General features: G+C 31.9%; 1 protein-coding gene across 1 annotated transcript in view; it reads left to right on the top strand.

Moving 5' to 3' along the window:
* The first annotated feature begins 10,769 nt into the window (after positions 1–10,769).
* LOC145329195 (uncharacterized) overlaps positions 10,770–16,197 on the top strand; it is a 41,052-nt gene continuing 35,624 nt past the window's right edge. Inside the window, exon 1 of the mRNA XM_080173238.1 lies at positions 10,770–11,095. The gene's annotated coding sequence lies outside the window, so the exon portion shown is untranslated. The remainder of the gene's footprint in view (positions 11,096–16,197) is intronic.

Raw genomic sequence — 16,197 nt, 5'->3', positions numbered from 1 at the left:
CAGAGAGAGAGAGACAGAGAGACAACATCCATAAGTAGCGAAGCCTGATAAATTATTGAATGCTTTTAAAAATATATGTCAAAACCCAAAGACAATTTGACCGCCAAAAATGCGCTGAATAATTTGACCGCTGCTGGTTGCTAGTGCACATCCCTCACTTGTATATTAGGTCTAGTAGCATATAACATAATGATGGCAGAGTTTATTAATCATATTTGAATATTTTCATTTTGTATTTCTATTTGGGTCATTAGATGATGATATAATTAATTTATAACAACATTTAAATCACATTTTAATGGTCTTTTTTTGAATTTACTAATTTTTTCGACCAGTTCTTTAAAATTCATTGTTTTATCTTTTGTTATTGATATTATTGTTATTTCTGGAAAAAAGATATTACCTTAATTCATAGAACATTATTTAGTGATTTGTTTTGCTTATTTAATCACTGGTTAATGTTCTTTGAATTATGATCATGTGTTTGCTACTTATATTCTCAGAAATTATCCATTTCCAATCATTCATAAAGTAGTGTCACTATAGTCATGACTAGAGTAGACACTCCTTGCTTTATTATCAATCATCTACAATTTATATTCTATATAACTATAGAAAAGGTAGTCTCTATAGTCATGGTTATAAAATATACATGACTATTAGTAGACACTGCTTTATTATCAACCATCTACTCTATATATATAGAGGACAAGTAACAAGTATCATATTGCTTTATCCTTGATAATTACATTGCCCTATTCCCTGATTAATATTGACCTATTCCTTTATCCCAGAATAATATTTTACCTATTCCTTTAACCCTTAATAATTTTCTTATTCCTTTATCCCTGATTAATATTTTACCTATTCCTTCATCCATTAATAATAATTTTCTTATTCCTTTATCTCAGAATGATAATTTTCCTAATCCTTTATCCATAAGTAAAACTTATCCCTGAGTTATATTGACCTATTCCTTTATCCCTGATTAAATTACCTATTCCTTTATTCCTGATTATGTTGACCTATTCCTTTATCCTTTAGAAATATTGACCAAATTCCTTTATTCCTGATTATATTACCCTATTCCTTTATCCCTGAGAAATATTGACCTATTCCTTAATATCTGATTATATTGACCTTTTCTTTATTCCAAAGTAATATTGACCTATTCCTTTATTCCTGATTCAATTACCCTATTCCTTTATCGCTGAGTATTATTGACTTATTCCTTTATCCCTGAGAAATATTGACCGATTCCTTTATTCCTGATTTTATTGACCTATTCCTTTATCCCTAAGAAATATTGACTTAATTCCTTTATTACTGATTAAATTGGCCAATTCCTTTTTTCCTGATTATATTGACCTATTCCTTGATCCCTGAGTAATATTGACCTATTCCTTTATCCCTGAGAAACATAGAACTATTCCTTTATTCATAATTAATATTCCTTTATCTCTGAAAAATATTGATTCAATTCCTTTATTCCTGATTAAAATGGCCTATTCCTTTATTCCTGATTAAATTGACCTATTCCTTTAATCCTGAGAAATTTTGACCTATTCCTTTATTCCTGATTAAATTGATCTTTTCCTTTATTCTTGAGTAATTTTGACCTATTCCTTTATTCCTGATTCAATTGATCTTTTCCTTTATTCTTGAGTAATTTTGACCTATTCCTTTATTCCTGATTATTTTAACCTATTCCTTTATCCCTGATTAAATTGACCTATTCCTTAATCCCTGAGTAATATTGATCTATTCCTTTATTCCTAAGAAATATTGACCTATTTCTTTATTCCTGATTATATCATCCTGTTCCTTTATCCCTGAAAAATATTGACCTATTCCATTATCCCTGATTAAATTGATCTATTCCTTTATTACTGATTAAATTGACCTTTTCCTTTATTCCTGATTAATATGACCTTTTCCTTTATCCCTGAAAAATATTGACCTATTCCTTTATCCCTGAGTAATATTGACCTATTCCTTTATCCCTGATTATATTACTCTATTCCTTTATCTCTGAAAAATATTGATTCAATTCCTTTATTCCTGATTAAATTGACCTATTCCTTTATTCCTGATTATATTGACCTATTCCTTTATTCCTGATTATATTGACCTATTCCTTTATTCCTGATTATATTGACCTATTCCTTTATTCCTGATTATATTGACCTATTTCTTTATCCCGGCGTAATCTTGACCTATTCTATTATCCCTGAGTATTCTTTACCTATTCTGTTATCCCTGAGTAATCTTGACCTATTCCTTTTTCCCTGAATAATCTTGACCTATTCCTTTATCCCTTGGTAATCTTGACCTATTCTTTTATCCCTGAGTAATCTTTACCTATTCTGTTATCCCTGAATAATCTTGACCTATTCCTTTATCCCTGAGTAATATCAACCTATTCCTTGATCCCTAGGTAATTTTGATTTTTTCCTTTATACCTGAGAAATATTGCCTTATTCCCTTATTTCTGATTATCTTAACCTCTTCCTTCATTCCTGAGCAATATTGACCTTTTCCTTTATTCCTGATTATTTTAACCTATTACTTAATCTCTGATTAAATTGACCTATTCCTTTATCCATGAGTAATATTGACCTATTCCTTTATCCCTGAGTAATATTGACCTATTCCTTTATCCCTGAGTAATTTTGACCTATTCCTTTATTCCTGATATCACCCTATTCCTTTATTCCTGATTATTTTAACCTATTACTTAATCTCTGATTAAATTGACCTATTCCTTTATCCCTGAATAATATTGACCTATTCCTTTATCCCTTAGTAATATTGACCTATTTCTTTATCCCTGAGTAATATTGACCTATTCCTTTATTCCTGATTATATTACCCTCTTTATCCCTGATTAAATTGACCTATTCCTTTATTCCTGATTATATAACTCTATTCCTTTATCCCTGAGTAAAATTGACCTATCCCTTTATCCCTGATTAAATTGACCTATTCCTTTATTCCTTATTCAATTTAATCAATAATAAAGAAATAGGTCAATTTAATCAGGGATAAAGGAATAGGTCAATTTAATCAGGAATAAAAAAATAGGTCAATATTACTCAGGGATAAAGGAATAGGTAAATATTTTTCAGGGATAAAGGAAAAGGTCATATTAATCAGGAATAAAGGAAAAGGTCAATTTAATCAGTAATAAAGGAATAGGTCAATTTAATCAGGGATAATGGAATAGGTCAATATTTTTCAGGGATAAAGGAACAGGATGATATGATCAGGAATAAAGAAATAGGTCAATATTTCTTAGGAATAAAGGAATAGATCAATATTACTCAGGGATTAAGGAATAGGTCAATTTAATCAGGGATAAAGGAATAGGTTAAAATAATCAGGAATAAAGGAATAGGTCAATATTGCTCAGGAATACAGGAATAGTTTGATTAAATCAGGAATAAAGGAATAAATTGACATTACTCAGCAATAAAGGAAAAGGTCAATATAATCAGGAATAAAGGAATAGGTAAATATTTCTAAGGGATAAAGGAATAGGGTAATATAATCAGAAATAAAGGAATTGGGTGAATATTTCTGAGGGATAAAGGGAAAGGTCAATTTAATCAGGGATAAAGGAATATGCCAATTTATTCAGGGATAAAGGAATAGGTCAAAATAATTGGGGATAAAGGAATAGGTCAATATTACTCAGGGATAAAGGAATAGGTCAATTTAATCAGGGATAAAGAATCTTCTTTGGGATAAAGAAATAGATCAATATTTCTCAGGGATAAAGGAATAGGGTAATATAATCAGAAATAAAGTAATAGGTCAATATTTCTCAGGGATAAAGGAATAGGGTAATATAATCAGGAATAAAGGAATAGGTCAATATTTCTTAGGTATTAGGGAATAGGGTAATATGAAACTTCTGTCGTTTTTCTTAAAGAAGAGTCGAGAAAATTACGAAAAGGTAAATATCTAGGAATCGATCTAGCACCTCAATTAACAGACAGAAGGAAAAACAATGTATAGATTAGATAAGCATAGGAATTTTTTTCTAAAAATTTCAGATTTCTATTTTTAACAGGAGCCGAGAATATCACGTTTCCCCCATTGCGTTACTGACTCACTGACGGACGGACGGACATACAAAGTGAATAATAGAGTAGCTTCGCTACAAAAACATAAAACCTCAAACCAAAAGCAAAATTAAATTTGGAAGATTTATTCCCTAAATTTTTGAAGATTTTAAAAATCTAATAAATAAATTATTACTTGCTTTCTGTACAATGTTTGTTATAATTTATAAATTTATAATTTATAGAATGGGTTATTTTTGTGTAATCATCTGGGATGTACAGCAATTTATCGGCGATTGTCTAATCTATCTAGATCCCTGACAAAATCATGTATAATGGTGTAAAGTGGCGCTTCCCCCCCCCCAAAAAAAAAAACATATTTACACCAAAAAAACTGTAATCATGTTTAAATTAAAGTATCGAGAGTGTTTTATACAATTTTATTATCCCCCTCCTCATACTTTGTCCTACATATAAGATATAACCTTAGAAATTGACTATATATTGGTCCTGCTTATAGAGAAGATTCTCTTCAAAAACCACGCTTCAGACGAATGTTACATTTCGTAAGGGCGAGGCGAGTTCTATATAAATTTAACTTTATGATATTGCAGTATATAAGTAACAGGATGTCTCTCTGTCTGTGTGTGTGTGATATATAAAGTTCATCTGTACAGTACAGGGAAGCTGCAGAAGGATGTACTGAATTTTAGTTTCCGAAAGTGTACCTAGCTTCTCAATATTTACTACTAGCTAAAAAAGCTTCAAACTCAAAAAAATTAAATTAGAAAAATTAAAATTTTTAATTGTATAATATATAAATCGTTTATACAGTATATCGCTTTTCCCTTTGACCGGAGTATCTGAAAATAGCGTTCTTATCTGCTGTACAACTTTGGAAATTAGGGAAGAAATAGGCAATCCATTTTCAGCACATCTGCATAGGTCCAGGGAAGTTTTATAACCGTTTTGGCAACTCCACATTTGCAATGGAAATTGACACTGAAAAAAAACTTGGGGGGGGGGGGGGTTCAATTCACGACTGGAACTTTGAGAGAGAGCACCATTAATTCAAATACCTTTAAAAAAGCCATACACAAAATACTTACAACTACAATGCTTACACATCCTACTTTTCCATTGAACCTTTTTCATCGTATTATAGACAGTTTTCCGCGGAGAGTAAAACTAAAAATCATAAGATTAATTCCATTTTTCTTATGATTTTTATTTTATTTTTCGCAGAAACTTGTCTTAAATGTTATACGTTTCATGATTTTTTAGTACGGCTTAGAACTGGTTCTAGTTCAGCGGTTATTAATCGGTTTCGAAGCCATACTGGAAAACATTTAATTTGACTTCTTTGCTAACAAAATTTATAAATCTTATGTAAAATAAACTTTTTTATACACATTCAGACAGACATCCTATTACTTAACACCTCATGAAATGCAATCACCCCAAACTTAAACTGGAAGAAACCAGAAGTACTTTTATTTTACCAATCATGTTGTATTTCTTTTAAGGGAAAGGGGGAGGGACAATGGACTGTAAATTACACTAGTACCCAAAGTTTTATAGCAACGTTATCTTATTCGTTGGCTTGAAAATTTTGATACTATTTGTGTCCAAACTTTTTACTCAATTATTTAATCGTTAGAAGAATCATTTTGTTTATCATTATCATGGTGTTATACTCCCCCAAAATGGTTATAAACCTTCCCAGGACCTATGAGAAGCTACCAACCATATAGGTTCGGTGGTTAGCGAGATCCTTCGGATTTCCTAATAACAGGGATCTTAAGGGATAAGACAATAAGTTGATATAAATCCTAAATTTCCTCCTATGTAGATCAAAACTTTGGGTACTAGTATAATTTACAGTCCAATGTCTCCTCCCTCTCTGAAATTACCAAACATAAAGCAAGGACGAACGCATCTATGACAGTAAAGCTGAATTTTATTGTCTAAATATATCCTTATACTAAAGTAACAGGATGTTTGTGTGTCTGTACCGAAGGATCTCGCTAACCGCTATACTAAGCCGATCGGGTTCTCCTTAACAGGGTAGATTCTCATGGGTCCCAGGAAGGTTTATAACTATTTTGGGGGAGGGTACCACCACCCTCCCAAGAGAAATGACAAAAAAAAATATCGATTTTTTTAAATAGACTTCAACGTAACATAAAGAGGTATCGTAAAATAAAGAATTATCGTAGAGACTTTAACAAACAAAAACATTTAAAGTGCCACTAGAGGCCCCTAGGGGCGTAGCCGCTAGTCTTAAATATAAAGGTAACCGAAAATGTATGAATCTGTATTATCTCCACCCGCGGGGCTACCCTGTACCTAATAAAACCTAACTTAACCAAGAAATAAGATATAACCACAAAGAGAAATAAATCATAATAATACTTGGGGGCAGATATAAAGGTAATACAGTATTGCCCACCAACGAAAGCTGAAAATTACGTATCGGTTTTGTGATTTTTTCCCGAATTAATTTCGTTGTTGGTATAATCTGAACCTAATGTAAGGTAAATCACAGAGAAAAATATTTTAAAAATTTTTTTATTTTAGCCTAAATCATGAACCCTGCGGGGCCTGTACTTGCGGTGCCCTAATATTGCAGGGCCCAATATGACCTAACTTAACCTAACCAAGAGTAATGAACAATCATACAAAAAATATCTTCTTCCCTTTTTCAATTTGTTTTAAAAATAAGGTGGAAAGGATTTATGTGCTCAACAAGGTACTTTGAGGGAAAACGCAAGGTAGCCTTACTCAAACTCATCCTGAGAATAGGCTAAAACCTGCCTTTGACATACAAAAAGCTTCTCATCAATTGCATTCCAATATTTTAACTCATTCAACTATGATAAAAAGGTTTCGTGATTCTTAGAAGTAAGAAAAAATTGGTAAAAGCGAGGCCTTTCTGTAATTATATTCGGTCCGTCTGTACGTCCGTCTGTCCGTCTGTAATGGTTATATTTTTACGTTTAACGGTTGGCTCTTTTTTGTTATTTACGCATGTTAATGGTCCTATCGATTTTAAACATTGAATGGTGATTTTAAAAGCGTAGCGGCTCTATAATCGTTACAAGAATGTCCGTGCGTCCATTTTAAACATGTTGATTTTTATAACAATACATTTTTATGTAATTTCATTATCCATTTGGTATGATTTTTAGAATACTGATTCCTAGGACAACAAATTACAATATTATGAGTGAAGCAACTCTAAAATCAAGTCCTGAAAATGTTAGTATGTCCATAAATATTATCCTGTATTTTTGCAGCATCAAATTTTTGTTCAGTTCTGACACTCTACAAAAGTTAATGTTCGTCTGTCCTACCGTTTCAGAGCTTCGCTTTTATGGATGTTGTCACCCTTGTTTTATATGTTTTATCAGGTAGGTAGGAGACATTGGACTGTAAATTACCAAAGTGTTATGACAACGTTATCTTGTTCGTTGACTAAAAAAACTTTGGGTACTTTTTAAAATTTTAATTGGTTGGTTCCAAACAAGTAGTGCCTAAACTTTACATCCAATAATTTTAATCTACAGAAGGAGTACTTTTGTTTATCAACATTGGACATTGCTTGAATAAAGAGTAGGGACATTAAATTGTAAATTATACTGGTTCTAAACATTTTTACAAACACTTTCTGTTATTAGTTGAGTTAAAAAAAACAGTGTTGTGTAAACTAACATTGTTCAAACTTTTTCACCAACAATTTTAATCATCAGTAGGATCAGTATGAATTTTTACGAACCTAGTAATAGTGTCTAACTTTTTATCTTTGTGACGTAACAAAAATCCATCTCTTTTTTAGGGGTTTCCTTTCCCACCTCACCTCTCATCCTTCAATTTTTGTTACGTCACCAAAATAAAATGTTAGACACTATTACTAGGTTCATTTTATACCAATGAAATCTTAATGTATAACTATTGATATTGTTTACCTAGATTTAGAAACAAGGATGACAACATCCATTAGTAGCGAAGCACAAAATCTATTATAAAATAGACAAACAGACAAATTGAGTTATAGAGCAGATTAACTGTTATCATAACAAACAAAAGAAGATGATATTTAAGCAAATAAATATGCAAAAACTTAAAATCATGAAATCTTAAAAAATTAAGGTTGATGTCTGAAAGTTTTAAAAAGAAAAGCAGATAAAAAGCTGCTTTTATGCAGTTAGACTAATATAGATTTTTTATACCTAATTATGGAGCATAAAAAAGTGAATATTGGCAAGAATTTTTAGCCATGTATCTTTTGTATGAGCCGAGAAAATCTGTTTTAAAAAGTAAAAGCTGGTGAAAAGCAGTCTGACCGCTATTGATGTGTTATACTTAATTATGCTCCTTATTTATGTAAACATTGACAAGAAGTTTCATCTTTCTATCTTTTACAGGAGCCTAGAAAATCAGTTGTAAACAGTAAAAGCGGTTAAAAAGTGGCTTAAAAGCAGCCCAACTGTTGTTAATGTTTTATACTTGATTATGCTCCATTTTCATGAAAATATTGACAAAAAGTTTCAGCCTTCTATCTTTTACAGGGGCCGAGAAAATTAGTTTTGCAAAATGAAAAGCTAAAAATCTGTTTAAAAGCAGTCCGACCGTTATTGATGTTTTCATACTTAATTATGCTCCATATTGATGGGAATGTTGACAAGTAGTTTCAGCCTTCTATCTTTTATAGGAGCTGAGAAAATCCCTCAGAACGTTTCAGACGGACAGATGGGCGGACGGACAGAAGGACATTTCAGATTATAGAGTAGCTTTGCTACTAAAAAAGCTAGAGTTATAAGTTCCTATTTTCCCCAGGAATCTTGATGCAATTCATACCAGAAAAAAATTCCGACAATCCCCCCCACCAAAAAAAATACTTTGCTTTAAACTAAAATCGAAAGTGTAGGGTCCAACTCCCTCCCCCCTTCCTACCCTTAATTGTCCCTAAATGCCTCTAGAGGCATACCGCTAGTAGACAATGAATAGTGACTTGCAAAGTACCCAACAGGGATGTGAGAAATTATTAGGGGGTGAAAATGGTGTCAGCAGGTATTTCTTATTCCAATTTTAAGAGCGTAAATCTCCCTTCTACACGCCACTGCTGTATAATGATCTTCAACATTAAGATAAAGAAAATTAAACACTCTGTCTGTAGATTGTAATTAATGGAGATAGTTTGGGTTTTTACTTTTTTGCTGCATTACTTATTGATGATGTCATCCTTGTTTTCTTATTTCTCTCCCTTTTATCATTTTTCTTCTCTTTCTTTCTTTCTTTTTTTTGTCTGTCTTTCATTTTTACTCAATTTTATTTCACTGCTAATTCAGATAAAACAGCAAAAGAATGGGTGGGGGTATCTTTGTTTTAGCCAGCTGCAAGGATCCCTTTATTAGAGTACAAGAAAATCTGGTGCAACATCCAAGTAATATTATATCGATTGTTACGGATAGAAGTCAAATTAATTCTACATTTGTATAATTATATAAGAGTTAAAATTTAGAATGCGGAGCAACTGTATATTGGAAAGGGGGTAAAATTAAATTCATGGTGAAATTGATTTACATAGATATCTTCAGTCAGATTATATATGTAGATCAAAATTATTGGTTGAAACTTTTGGATACTACTAGTTTTAATAAGTACCCAAAGATTTTGAGTCAACGAATAAGAAAACGTGTTTTTATAAACTTTGGGTGCTAGTGTAATTAACAACCAAATGTCCCCTCCCTCCCTGGTAATTATTGGTTAGATTATTTATAGGAAGAAGATTGGGAAGGGGGGGGGGCAAAAAGTAAGTTTTCAGGGTGGCAAAAATCCCATTACCACCCACTAAATAACTTTCCAAATCTTTGATTTTTTTGAAGATTATAATTATAAAAGTTTTGCTAAAATTTAATAATGTAGCTTAAATTTATGAACACTTTAGTAAAACACCAATACTTATACTTAACATAAAAATGGTTTCATAGTTATATTATGTAATATAACAATATTTTTAAGTAAAATATAGGATCAAATCGTATTGTGATTGTGTTGGCATTAAAAGTTCTTAGTACACTAAATTTTAAGGCGCAACAACAATAGATAAAAAAGTGTAGATCCTTTATCATTCCAGTGGGCCAATAGGAATTCAGTGTTAGAACTATCTGACCACATTATTATCTAGAAGAGTACATTTTTTTAGAACGTAATGTCAGTTATTTTTTAATATTTAATTAATATAATAAGTGAGCTTTGAATTGCTCACTTTTATAAGATAACGCTTTGCTTCGGTAAATTATACCGCCCCAAAACGTCGCCAAGCGTATTATTTGATTTTAATATATGTGATTAAATTAAAAATAAGGATCATGGAATGAAAATGAAGTAGCAGGTTTCGTCGTCTTTGCATTTTAGCTTTTGATAAGCTATTTTAGTTTAGGTTAGGTTAGGTAAATGTTAGTGATTATCCCACTGGGTTATATTCCCCCGCAGGGGCTAGGAGAAAAGCTTCTGTGAAAATACGACGAAACCAGCTACCTCGGTTTCTTTCCATAATCCAAAACTAAATTTTAGTCCGCTAGAAATTTGTATTTAAGTTTAACGGATTTTTTTTTGTAATCGATTGACCATCTGGGGTATTACATCTATTGCAACAACCAACAGCTCAACTGCAGTGTAGTGTAACTTAGTCTCTCTCAGTTGTGTATTAGATGTGTAGTAAGAAGGATGTCAATGTTTTTAAGTCCGTGACGCATAAAATAAACATTTTTATCAGTTCTAACTACAGCATATAAAAAGAAAATACACATTAATAAACAAAAAAAAGTATAAAGATTTAAGACACAGTGAATTTTAGTTAAAAACTTACTTTTGAATAAAAACAATATAAAAACAGAATTTGCTTGGCGTGAAAAAAAATTGTGATTTTGTTACGTAGTATTTGCTTTGCGGATTTTTATGCAAATTAGTCGCAGATTTTTTTTGTAGTATCATTTCATTTATGGTTTTTGTTTTCATCGAAGGTAATTTAATATTTATTAGCGAAGCTACTATATTATTTGGCTATTTCCGTACGTCCGTCACTTTAATGGATATATAATACGTGGATATATTGACAAATTTAGGTTGGTATTATAGACCTCATTTATTGATCAGTGCTTTCAACCAGTAGGAGTCGAGAGGATGGGTAAAAGGGGTGGATGGAGGATATCGTTATTTTAGCCAGCTGGGAGTATAACCTAATGAGAGTAAATGAAAATCTGGTGCAACATCCAAGTAGTTATATATTGATTGTCACTTTAAGCATTAAAAAAGTTTTCTTACTTAAACTTTAAAACTGCTTAAATGGTAATTTCTTACGCAAATGTCATAGTCAGTTATTTACTTACAATATTTGTCAAATATTTATTAAAATCAAAAGGAAAAAAATCAAATATTATAATATCAAGCAAAGCAAAGCTTAGAATCCTTTTATAAAACTAAAAGGATTGCATTGTCTGTCCGTTTTTAAGTTTTTAATCTAACGAATGTAAGAACTATGAAAATTTTGACACGACCATTTTTAATAGTCCAATGTCCACTCCCTCCACGTAAAAAATGGGCGTCTTGGGATAAAAAAAAAAGGTTATGTAAATTGTAATTAAAAGGTGTGGTTAATTGTTATTAAAATGAAAGCTTAATGTGTCATATTTAAATGGATGTGTTATTACTTGGATCTTACACCAGATTTCCATGTTTATAATATTTGAAACTTTTAGCTGGCTTAAATAATGATATCCCCAATCCAATCTCTTTACCCTTAAAACCTCCCCTCTTAGTGGATGAACGAACTTACCAATAAGAGATATCCACGTTAGCAAACTAAATTGACGACATTTTTCCCCTGTCATAATATCCACGTATATTCTATATCCATTCATATGGATGACTTCATAATTATAGTGATCTTAAAAGTGTTGACTTTCTGCTATACAAATATTAACATAGGACAACCGTCTGAACAAGGACGTCCAAGCTTTTTGATTTTTTTTAATGCTTGCAGCGCAATGACGGACGGTCATGCCGGTATTTAGGACAGACATTCAGATGGAAAGTTAGACAAATACTTAGATAACAGTTAGACAGACAGGCATATATACATACAAAGGACGGACAGACAGACATACTTACAAACATAGGTACAAACATATTACATATATACTGACAGACAGATGGACTCTCGGACGGACATACTAACAGACAGAGGGACGAACAAACAGACAGACCAATTGACAAACGGACGGACAGGCAAACGGGCAGAAAGACATCGCTCTGATTTGTATTATACGTATGCAAGTGAATTATTTCCTATTCTTCGAAGCCAACTGTTTTCCAAAATTAAATTCTGTTTTAATTGTTTTTTTTGTGCATCCCTGAATAATTTTAAATGAGAAATAGTTGTTTCCAGTATGGCTTCGAAACCGTTTAATATCCGCTGGATTAGAACCAGTTCTTAGCTGTACATAAAAATCATGTATAGCATCGTATTACAGACAATTTTCCACAAAACAAAATGAAAATCATAAAATTAATACCAGTTTTGTTAGACCGGGCCTTCAGCCCCTCGGACCCAACTTATAATTTTTAATGTTAATATCCGCGGAATGCTGTCTATAATACAATGTGATAAAAAACTAATATAAATGACTAGCGGTTGCCCCCATAGCCTCGTGATCTCTGTATTGGTTACGGTGGAGGGAAAGGCAAAATAACATCCTAAAACCAACTAAAGACTGAAATATAGAATTTAATGGCTGAAGCTTCCATCAAATAGAGATTTCAATTGGTTATAGAAATCGTAAGCTTTAGACAAAAAAAACTTACTACTTTACATTATAAGACTAGGTGGTTGCTTCGCCCTTAGATTATAAGGGAGAGCCGGGGAGGTAAAAAATAGCCTAAAACCATCCCAAGACATTTATAAAGCTTCCCAGAAAAGTGCAACCAATGTGGGCCAGCATTTTCTAAAATCCTAAGATTCAGACCTAAAATTTTACTACTTTATATATTTTAGGATATCTATCTACCTATCTATCTATCTATCTATCTATCTATCTATCTATCTATCTATCTATATATCTATCTATCTATCTATCTATCTATCTATCTATCTATCTATCTATCTATCTATCTATCTATCTATCTATCTATCTATCTATCTATCTATCTATCTATCTATCTATCTATCTATCTATCTATCTATCTATCTATCTATCTATCTATCTATCTATCTATCTATCTATCTATCTATCTATCTATCTATCTATCTTTCTATCTATTATCTATCTTTCTATCTTCTATCTATCTTTCTTTCTTCTATCTATCTATCTATTCCTATTTGAATTTATCTCCATTCTATCTTAGTTATTGACATTTGTCCGTTGTTTCAACATTTCTTAGATGCGTAGCAATTCTAAATAAATGTTCGTCTTCCAATGGATATAAATAAGTGGATATTGTGAGAGATTTTTGCACACCCTGATAATATGTTTCTCCCAGCTGGCTAATATAACATTACTCCCCATTCCCTTCTTCTTATGACTTCCCCCCCCCCCCTGACAATGCAATGGAGGAACGTATTTGTTAATATCTGAGGACTATGTTAGCAACCTAAATTGACGACAAATATTCTCCTGTCACAATATCTATTTAACTATCCTTTTTTTCAATATGGGGGTTTTACCAACCCCAAAGTAAAAAAATCTTAAACTTTTGTATTACCATTAGGTATGATTCATTAAAAGCAGAGCCCAATTGGTCCAGCGGTTAATAAGATCTTTTACTTTATTCTGACGAACATCATTCTACTTTTCATAGTGTCTTCTTCTGTGACAGGTGGTGAAATGGTTCAATCTAGCCCCCACAAAAAAAATAAATGGAAATCTAATTTATACCTAAAAAGTCATTCAGTTAGACCTTTTTACCCCAACCTCTCCTCTACTGAAGAAACGAGCTGACCATTAACTGAGGACTATTATAACAACCTAAATTGACAAAAAACAAGGATGACAACATCCATAAAAGCGAAGCTCTGAAACGGTACGACAAACGGACATTAACATTTGTATAATGTCAGAACTGAATAATCAGAATGAGAATGTATAAGAGTCAAAGCAAAATTGTAAGTAAATTTGTTAAAAAACTGCTTGATACAGGATAATGATTATGGACATACTTACATTTTTAAAACTTGATTATAGAGTTGCTTCGCTTATAATATTGTACTTTGTTGTCCCAGGAATCAGTATACCAAAAATCAGACCAATCGGATAATTAGGGCAAATACAAATTTGTTGTTAAAAATGTAAAAAAATTAACATGTTTAAAATGGACGTACAGATATTCTGGTAATGATTATAGAGTTGCTACGTTTCTAACTTGTACCTAACTATTACAGGAATCACCATGCAAAATTTGAAATCGATAGGACAATTCTAACATGCCTAAATTAACGAAAAAAGCTATTTAAAAAAGTAAAAAAATCAACATGTTTAAAATGGACGTACGGACATTTTGGTAATGATTATAGAGTTGCTACGCTTTCTAAATCGTACCTAACTACTAAATGAATCACCATGCAAAATTTGAAATCGATAGGACAATTCTAACATGTCTAAATTAACAAAAAAAAGCTATCCGTGACGGACGTACGGACGGACGGACGGACCGACCGTAATTATAGAAAAGCTTCGCTTTTAAAAATTTCTATGTCATTGTAGCCATGCATGTTATATTCATTATTTTTTATATCTCCGCCACTATGGACGCTTAGCGAACTTGTTTTTATTGACAAATTTGGAACCCAACATTCTTAAACTGTTTTGTTTATTCACAGGGGGCTAGGAATGGCCATTTTTCTGGGAGGGAGGGGACATTGGGCTGTTTATTACACTGGTATCCAAGGTTTTAATAACACGTTATTTTTTCGTTGACCCAACTATGGGTACTGAATTTGGATTGGTTTTCAAACCTAGTAGTGTCAAAACTTTTCAACCAATAATTATAATCTACAGAGGGGTTAATCTTTTTTATCCTCATTGGGGATGTATATCAATTTATTGTCTGATCTTTTTTTTGTTTTGTATTTTTTTTCTTGTTTAAAAATAAATTTTTGTGGGTTTAAAAATTTTTGGGGGGTTAAATTCTAAAATTAAAAGGGTACATCAATTATTTTTCTCACAAGAAAAGTATTTTTAAACAAATGTGGTTTTATTTTAAACGTTTGACTTTGCCAATATCTATCTTGTATTTTTTCATCACCTTTTGTGGAGTTTTAAAAATGTAGAAAATTTTGACATTTTACGTTAATAGCATCTCTAGTCATATTCTTGGATATAGAACTATTCTGAAAAGCCTAAAACATATACAAAATTAATATAAAGTTAGCCAAACAATTTTATTAAAGGGTGTGCAAAAAATTCAAACCTTTTTTAAGTTGAAATTGCGCGAATTGTGTTAGTAGTAGAAAATAAGTTATGCATACCATTAGAATCTCCATGAGCTCTAGTTTTTGGAAATATAAAAAACGATTCCTGTGCTACATATAGTTAGGGAGTTACGTGGTAAAATGTCCTAATTGACTTAAAACTTGACTTGCGAGTAAATCATCAAAGATTATAGTATAGAATGCGCAAAAAGAAATGTGTACATTTTTAAAATTTAAATTGCCCATTTTTCTAGTATTAACACAAGCCGCGCAATTTTAAAAAAATTTTAACACCCTTTATTTGCAATAAATCAAAGTGCCTTGTCAAGCACAGAACCGCCTACCTCCCTCCTTCTTATTTTCAATTTATTTAAAAATAAGGGGGGGTAGTCTTTTGTGTGTTTATGTTTTAACTAGGTCTAGTATATAGGTTAGGTATCTGCAGGGTTAGATGACCGCAGGTATAGGCCCCAGGGCCCACAGGGATACAAATAGAAGGAGGGGGGAGGGGTTTTGTGCTCGCAAGGCACCCAATACTTATAATAAGTTCATCTTTAATGAGTTTGAGTCATACACGTCCATAGGTGGGGTAAATGATTAATTACCCCCATCAAACTTTGCAACCTCCTATTTACCCATCACCCCCCCCCCACACAATAA

The sequence above is a fragment of the Acartia tonsa genome, chromosome 10 (genome assembly GCF_053477335.1).
Source record: "Acartia tonsa isolate MP-2025a chromosome 10, ASM5347733v1, whole genome shotgun sequence".
Lineage (NCBI taxonomy): Eukaryota > Metazoa > Arthropoda > Copepoda > Calanoida > Acartiidae > Acartia > Acartia tonsa.
The sequence above is the reverse complement of the archived record's forward strand: the minus strand, read 5'-3'. Positions and strand labels throughout refer to the sequence as shown.